This window comes from Borostomias antarcticus (genome assembly GCF_949987555.1).
Source record: "Borostomias antarcticus genome assembly, chromosome: 30".
In the NCBI taxonomy this organism is placed as follows: Eukaryota; Metazoa; Chordata; class Actinopteri; order Stomiiformes; family Stomiidae; genus Borostomias; species Borostomias antarcticus.
In genome coordinates, this window is record NC_140263.1 from 6,359,149 (window position 1) to 6,366,418 (window position 7,270).

At 52.1% G+C, this 7,270-nt stretch overlaps 1 protein-coding gene across 5 annotated transcripts in view; it reads left to right on the forward strand.

The window, feature by feature from the left end:
• Window positions 1–7,270, forward strand: part of cdc42se2 (CDC42 small effector 2) — a 29,233-nt gene that overhangs the window by 6,806 nt on the left and 15,157 nt on the right. Inside the window, exon 2 of one of the 5 annotated variants that reach the window (XM_084460203.1) lies at window positions 61–99. The exons of the other annotated variants lie outside the window; for them this stretch is intronic. The gene's annotated coding sequence lies outside the window, so the exon portion shown is untranslated. The remainder of the gene's footprint in view (window positions 1–60; window positions 100–7,270) is intronic. 5 annotated transcript variants of the gene reach the window in all.

Sequence of the window (7,270 nt, forward strand, 5' to 3'; positions counted from 1 at the left end):
TCTACTGTGGGTGGATAGGTGTGGATGAGGATCTACGGTGGGTGGATAGGTGTGGATGAGGATCTACTGTGGGTGGATAGGTGTGGATGAGGATCTACGGTGGGTGGATAGGTGTGGATGAGGACCAACGGTGGGTGGATAGGTGTGGATGAGGATCTACTGTGGGTGGATAGGTGTGGATGAGGATCTACTGTGGGTGGATAGGTGGGGATGAGGATATGTGCTATAACTCATATTATTACTGTGCTATAACTCATATTATTACTGTGCTATAACTCATATTATTACTGTGCTATAACTCATATTATTACTGTGCTATAACTCATATTATTACTGTGCTATAACTCATATTACTGTGCTATAACTCATATTACTTTGCTATAACTCATATTATTACTGTGCTATAACTCATATTATTACTGTGCTATAACTCATATTATTACTGTGCTATAACTCATATTATTACTGTGCTATAACTCATATTATTACTGTGCTATAACTCATATTATTACTGTGCTATAACTCATATTATTACTGTGCTATAACTCATACGTTAAGGCGCATTGGGGACCAGAGAAATATTTGACTGTTCTTTAAATGAGGAAACCTGAAGCCCTGCATCTAGTTTCAACTTGTTCAAATTGTGGAGGTTTTGTTATTTGAAGCAAGCAGGCAAGCACACACACGCACTCACACACACTCTCTCACACACACACACACACACACACATACACATATGACATTGAACATGGAGTACATTTTTTCCCCGAGAGCGTTGTCCTGCTAAGCAGTTTGTTTGTAGTCAACACTGCAGGGTGCTCAGTAACCCGCTAATCTCATCTAGCACCCGTATGTTTCTCTTTAGGAGACTCCTCGCTGGTCTCTCTTCAAGCCTATCTATCAGCTGGTCTCTCTTCAAGCCTATCAGCTGGTCTCTCTTCAAGCCTATCAGCTGGTCTCTCTTCAAGCCTATCTATCAGCTGGTCTCTGTTCAAGCCTATCAGCTGGTCTCTCTTCAAGCCTATCAGCTGGTCTCTCTTCAAGCCTATCAGCTGGTCTCTTCAAGCCTATCAGCTGGTCTCTCTTCAAGCCTATCAGCTGGTCTCTCTCCAAGCCTATCAGCTGGTCTCTCTTCAAGCCTATCAGCTGGTCTCTCTTCAAGGCTATCAGCTGGTCTCTCTTCAAGGCTATCAGCTGGTCTCTCTTCAAGGCTATCAGCTGGTCTCTCTTCAAGCCTATCAGCTGGTCTCTCTTCAAGCCTATCAGCTGGTCTCTCTTCAAGCCTATCAGCTGGTCTCTCTTCAAGCCTATCAGCTGGTCTCTCTTCAAGCCTATCAGCTGGTCTCTCTTCAAGCCTATCAGCTGGTCTCTCTCTAACCCTATCAGACAGGGATTCCACACATAATTGTCTCTTGGCTCTTCTGAGTTTTTGGAATCTGTCATAATGAAATTTACGATGTTTGATTTGAAGCACGTCGAATAGATGAACCTTTAACTGTTCAAGCTCTACAGAATAGAGAACCTTTAGAACTGTTGGGTTCTCATGCTGAGGTAGTTTTTCTGTTCTAGTGGGTTCTCAGGCTGGTAGTTTCCTGTTCTAGTGGGTTCTCATGCTGAGGTAGTTTCCTGTTCTAGTGGGTTCTCAGGCTGGTAGTTTCCTGTTCTAGTGGGTTCTCATGCTGAGGTAGTTTCCTGTTCTAGTGGGTTCTCAGCTGAGGTAGTTTCCTGTTCTAGTGGGTTCTCATGCTGAGGTAGTTTCCTGTTCTAGTGGGTTCTCATGCTGAGGTAGTTTCCTGTTCTAGTGGGTTCTCAGACTGAGGTAGTTTCCTGTTCTAGTGGGTTCTCATGTGGAGGTAGTTTCCTGTTCTAGTGGGTTCTCATGCTGAGGTAGTTCCCTGTTCTAGTGGGTTCTCATGTGGAGGTAGTTCCCTGTTCTAGTGGGTTCTCAGGCTGAGGTAGTTTCCTGTTCTAGTGGGTTCTCATGCTGAGGTAGTTTCCTGTTCTAGTGGGTTCTCAGACTGAGGTAGTTTCCTGTTCTAGTGGGTTCTCATGTGGAGGTAGTTTCCTGTTCTAGTGGGTTCTCATGTGGAGGTAGTTTCCTGTTCTAGTGGGTTCTCAGACTGAGGTAGTTTCCTGTTCTAGTGGGTTCTCATGTGGAGGTAGTTTCCTGTTCTAGTGGGTTCTCATGCTGAGGTAGTTCCCTGTTCTAGTGGGTTCTCAGAGGTAGTTTCCTGTTCTAGTGGGTTCTCAGCGGAGGTTCCTCATGCTCATTCTTACCTGTCTTGTTTCATCACATTAACAGCTTGTTCAACAGTCTTTCATTTCAAGGTCTTTGGTATTGAGCAAGTAAATGGAAGTTAAACACCAGCAGAGTGTTTTTTGGGGGGACGTGTGTGTTAGGGTCTCATGATGAATGTTAGGAGCCTGGGTAGGGGGCAGCGGGGGTTAGGGTTAGGGTTAGGGTTAGGGTTGTGTGTAAATGTGTATTAGGTCTCATGATGAATGTTAGGAGCCTGGGTAGGGGGCAGCGGGGGTAGGGGGCAGCGTGGGGGGGTAGGGGGCAGCGGGGGTAGGGGGCAGCGGGGGTAGGGGGCAGCGGGGGTAGGGGGCAGCGGGGGGAGATCTGGTGCCTGGGTGCTCATAAGCCGTCCAGAGTTTTCTCCATGACTCTTCATTACTGTTCCAGCAGCGGGGTGAGTGTGTTTTATACCCCTGGCCGGGCCTGCAGTGAGAAGGGTTCACACACATCTGGAGGACATGCTTGTGAGCAGGTCGAGGGAACACACCCAGCGCGTTACGTGTCCCATGTCAGATTGTCAGTCATCCGAATTACAATGGAATGAAAGAAAATAAAATCTCTTGATATTGTACTGTAGCTGGCCTGTCTGTTTCTATATAGTAAAGTATATAAATACAGTATATCCCCCTTACATACCCCCATAGATCCCTCCATACATCCCCCATACATCCCCCCTTACATACCCCATAGATCCCTCCATACACCTCCATACACCCCCCATAGATCCCTCCATACACCCCCATACTTACCCCCATAGATCCCTCCATACATCCCCCATACTTACCCCCGTACATCACCCCATACATCCCTCCATACACCCCCCATACACCCCCCATACACCCCCCATACATCCCCCCATACATCCCCCCATACACCCCCCATACACCCCCCATAGACCCCTCCATACACCCCCCATACACCCCCCATACATCCCCCATACATCCCCCATACATCCCCCATACACCCCCCATACACCCCCCATACACCCCCCATACACCCCCCATAGACCCCCCATACACCCCCCATACACCCCCCATACACCCCCCATACATCCCCCATACATCCCCCCATACACCCCCCATACACCCCCCATACATCCCCCCATACACCCCCCATACACCCCCCATACACCCCCCATACACCCCCCATACACCCATACACCCCCCATACACCCCCCATAGATCCCCCATACACCCCCCATACATCCCCCATACACCCCCCATACACCCCCCATAGATCCCCCATACACCCCCCATACATCCCCCATACACCCCCCATACATCCCCCCATACACCCCCCATACACCCCCCATACATCCCCCCATACATCCCCCCATACACCCCCCATACACCCCCCATACATCCCCCCATACACCCCCCATACATCCCCCCATACATCCCCCCATACACCCCCCATACACCCCCCATACACCCCCCCATACACCCCCCATACACCCCCCATACACCCCCCATACACCCCCCATACATCCCCCCATACACCCCCCATACACCCCCCATACATCCCCCCATACATCCCCCCATACACCCCCCATACACCCCCCATACATCCCCCCATACATACCCCCATACATCCCTCCATACATCCCCCCATACATCCCCCTTCCATCCTGTAGTTCCTCCTTGCATACCTGCTAACTGAGGTGATCTGAATCAGGCCCTGCCGGGTCATGGGTCATGGGTCATGGGTCATGGGTCATGGGTCATGGGTCCTCTCTCCTAATGAGTCCCAGCTCTGTCATCCATGACATCACGCCAGGCGGAGAGGGCAGCTCTGTCATCCATGACATCATCACGCCAGGCGGAGCGGGCAGGAGAGAACTTGCATCAACATGGTTGAACCGACGGTGTTAGAGGAGCTACAGCTCTGAGACCTGTTCTTAAATCAGTTGCTTTGATGGCTCCTCCCCCTGTTACCCTCACTAGTGTGATGAGCAGGAATATAAAAACCTTTCAGACTAAACATGAAGGAATCTGCATCTGACTTTCCTACGGTCCTGAAAACATCAACACAAACAGCCGTGTTTCCTGCCCCTCCTGACCGGTGTCAGATGTGTTTTTACGGTGTAAATCCGTATTATTGATTATTAATCCCAGCAGACTTTACCCCGCGTGGCTGCGTGAGGCTGGTAGACGCTCAGAGATGGTTTTCTAGCCGAGTCTCTTAACCACCGTCGTGTCTAGAAGGTCAACCGCTGCTCATTCACATGTCTTCTGGTCTGAGCCCCTCCCACATTCAGGGCTTTACATTGGAGGCAGTAAATTAGTGACGGAGACATGCATGTCCTCCCCGGCCCCTCCCTCCACAGCAATTATCTGCCTCTGATTGCCATGGCCTCCCTGGCCTCACCTCTCCCTGGCCTCAGCGGCCTCCCTGGCCTCAGCAGCCTCCCTGGCCTCAGCTCTCCCTGGCCTCAGCTCTCCCTGGCCTCAGCTCTCCCTGGCCTCAGCTCTCCCTGGCCTCAGCTCTCCCTGGCCTCAGCTCTCCCTGGCCTCAGCTCTCCCTGGCCTCAGCTCTCCCTGGCCTCAGCGGCCTCCCTGGCCTCAGCTCTCCCTGGCCTCAGCTCTCCCTGGCCTCTGCTCTCCCTGGCCTCAGCGCTCTCCCTGGCCTCAGTAGCCTCCCAGGCCTCAGCGGCCTCCCTGGCCTCAGCGGCCTCCCTGGCCTCAGCTCTCCCTGGCCTCAGCTCTCCCTGGCCTCAGCTCTCCCTGGCCTCAGCTCTCTCTGGCCTCAGCGCTCTCCCTGGCCTCAGCTCTCCCTGGCCTCAGCGGCCTCCCTGGCCTCAGCTCTCCCTGGCCTCAGCTCTCTCCCTGGCCTCAGCGCTCTCCCTGGCCTCAGCGGCCTCCCTGGCCTCAGCTCTCCCTGGCCTCAGCTCTCTCCCTGGCCTCAGCGCTCTCCCTGGCCTCAGCTCTCCCTGGCCTCACCTCTCCCTCCTCACGGGGACTGAAGCTGGTTATTCTTAAAGAGAGAAATGTTGATCATTTTAAAGCAAACAGTCTTAACTGCTTATTCAAGTTATCTGGTCTTCCTGAAGATGACATCACACAGTAGCTAAGAAGCCTACCCAGGGCGTAGTCCTGTGTGTGTGTGTGTGAGTGTGTGTGTGTGTGTGTGTGTGTGTGTGTGTGTGTGTGTGTGTGTGTGTGTGTGTGTGTGTGTGTGTGTGTGTGTGTGTGTGTGTGTGTGTGTGTGTGTGTGTGTGTGTGTGTGTGTGTGTGTGTGTGTGTGTGTGTGACGCTGTGCTGTCTTGTGATTCTCCTCAGATAAAAGCCCTGCTTGTTCTTCAGTATGGTGATGTCATCACAGCTGACCCCAGGCATGTTTCTGGAAGGACGGTTCCTAGTTTGGGTTCTAACTTGGCTCAGAGCCCTAGTGTTGCACGGTGTATCCATACTAGGAAAGTACCGCGATACTCTATCGTCAAAAACGGTACAATACCCAACTTTAAAGTATCGATACTTTAAGAAAGACTGTTTTAATAAGAGCCGTATATATTAAGTCAATCAGCCAATCACGCCAATCCCTGGTCTAGGCTCGGACGCACCAAGTAGAAGTCAAACCTCTAGGGTCAAACCTCTAGGGTCAAACCTCTAGGGTCAAACCTCTAGGGTCAAACCTCTAGAACATACTTTATGCTACGTGTCAGTTAGCCTCTCTCTCTCTCTCCTCCTATGGGACTCTCATGTAGAAGATAATCTAATCTAAAGTCACTAGACCTCTATGTGCTACATGACCCCATGGACAGTGAATATGCAGCACACCCCACCTGCCGCCAGGCTGATGTTAGTCAGGTGCTGGTCTTGTGGTGTTGGGGTGTATAAACTGACTCAGGGTCTGTGTTTAAGGGCTGGATCATCTTGTCCCAGAACAGCTCGGCTGAGCGGCATTTGCACATCTCCACACTCAGTGGGCACCGCTCGGATGTAGTCGGTGAAAACCCAACCTATATGGGACTTTCCATCATGTCTCTCTCGCCCTCCCCAAAGTCCTCTGCTCAGCAGGGGGTCGGCTTCTCCTGCCATCCCCCTCTTTCTCTTCATTCCCCTCTTTCTCTTCATCCCCCTCTTTCTCTTCATTCCTCTCTTTCTTCAAGTTCTCTCCCAGCACAGTGACAGCCTCTCTCTCTCTCTCTCTCGCTCTCTCTCTCTCTCTCTCTCTCTCTCTCCTCTTCTCCTCTTCTCCTAACATGGTTCTCTCTCTCTCTCTCTCTCTCTCTCTCTCCCTCTCTCTCTCTACGTCTCTCCTCTTCTCCTAGCGTGGTTCTCTCTCTCTCTCTCCCTCCCCCCTCCCCCTCCCCTCTCCTCTCTCTCTCTCTCTCTCTCTCTCTCTCTCTCTCTCTCTCTCTCTCCCTCCCCCCTCCCTCCTCTCTCTCTCTCTCTCTCTCTCCCTCCCCCTCCCTCTCTCTCTCTCTCTCTCTCTCTCCCCTCCCCCCTCTCTCTCTCTCTCTCTCTCTCTCTCTCCTCCCTCTCTCTCTCTTCAGAATGTCTTTGTTTCGGGGGCGGAGTCTCGTCAGGATTAATGTGAGAATTAAAGGAGACGGAGAAGCCCAGATGTTCTCTGACCTCTGACCTCGCAACGACAGAGCTGCATTGTCATGGTGACCGCGAGTAACAGAAGGAGGAGAGGAGAGACAGGAGAGAGGAGCTGATAGTTGGTCCTGGGGCGGAGTCACGTCCTCCGTTTGTTTATTCATCAGTAGCCATGGTTGTCCCTGACAACCAGTTATCATTAATGAAGTGGTCTTTCATAGCGAGACCAGACCGATTAGGGAGGGAGGGGGGGAGGGTCGGGGCTGGGGAGGGGGGTCGGGGCTGGGGAGGGGAGGGAGGGAGGGAGGGAGGGAGGGGGGAGGGTCGGGGCTGGGGAGGGAGGCGTGGCTGGAGGAGAGCCATTCATGGATCTGTCCCGCGGGTCTTTGTCGGGGCTGTATGATGGGTTCTGTCCCCTCAGCCCAGC